Source organism: Octodon degus, unplaced genomic scaffold (genome assembly GCF_000260255.1).
Source record: "Octodon degus isolate 3935 unplaced genomic scaffold, OctDeg1.0 scaffold00180, whole genome shotgun sequence".
NCBI classification, from domain to species: Eukaryota; Metazoa; Chordata; class Mammalia; order Rodentia; family Octodontidae; genus Octodon; species Octodon degus.
This window is the reverse complement of record NW_004524756.1, coordinates 1,817,186-1,818,505: the sequence shown is the minus strand read 5'-3', so window position 1 is coordinate 1,818,505 and position 1,320 is coordinate 1,817,186.

Here is a 1,320-nt window from a genome sequence, read left to right as displayed (position 1 = left end):
CCCACCAGGGGGCGGGGCTGGCTGGCATGTGGTGCTGGGGGATTGAACCGTGGTCCCTGTGCTTTGCTTAGCTTAGCTTGTTCTAAGTAGGTGCTCTAGACCACTGAGCCATCTCACCAGCCCCACCTAGGGCTTTTGACAAAATTTCTGAACTAACTCAAAGCCTTGCATACCTAGGCTTGATGTTTCCTTTTAAGTGCCAGGTCTCAATTTCTAACTGGTAGACAGCTTTTTTCAAATAACCCACCAGTACGTGAACCCCTTCTCCCCTCTCCACTTCAGGAAATCAAACAATTTTTAAGGAGGATTTAAAACACATAGGAAATGACCGAAGATGTAATAGCCACATTCTCCTTTTCCCAAAACCTACAAATGTCAACAGTTTCTCATTTATTTAAGAGTGTGGCCGCTCCCCTAGAGAGAATGTACCACACATGAAAAGAACATCAGCTGTGCTATCCCCAGCACCACTCGGCACTCCACTTCTGCAGAGAACTACTTTTGGGAACTCACTGTGCTATTTTTCTAGTGTACTCTACACTTCAACATGTGTGTGTCCTTGAATGATATATAGTACTTTTTTTTTTTTTTTTTTTTTGCGGAAGCGGGGATTGAACTCAGGCCCTTGAGCTTGCCAGGGAAGCGCTTATTCTACTGAGCCATCTCCCCAGCCCCTTATAGTACTATTTTTTCCCATAATTTTATTAATAAATAGCAATGAGACAGTTTCAAATCAAATTGGTAGGACAGTTTCAATAATTCACACATTGCATACATTCTTCCTAGTGGTTAATTGCTGTACAAGATGTGGACATGATATCCTATTTACAAACACCATTAGAACAAATCGCTCTATTCATTAAGAGAATGTAACTATATATCTATCCTAACCACTTTGAATACACAGATACAAAATGGACATTCATCTTATAACCTTTTTTTGTTAAGTTCCATTATTGGAATATTATAGGTGTGTAAACTCAGCAAAATATTCTAAAAGAGTCCTTATAGTACTATTTTATGTACTCTGAGTAGGTAAGTGAACAGCATTACACTACATATGCTATTCTAAGATGAGCTTCTTTCAAGGTCTACATTCTATCCAGGTTGATATAAATAAATACAGTTATATGCTTTAAAAATTCTATCAAGTATTCCAGTGCATGGATTTACCCCTTTTTATTCATTTCTACTGAGGCAAGAAAACTTATTCCCATTCTTTGTTTCTAAACACTGCTACAATAAGCTTGTTTTCTTAACCATGTGAGCTAGAATCTCTCCACTGTGTAATTCTACAAATAGAAATTCTAGGTCACAAAA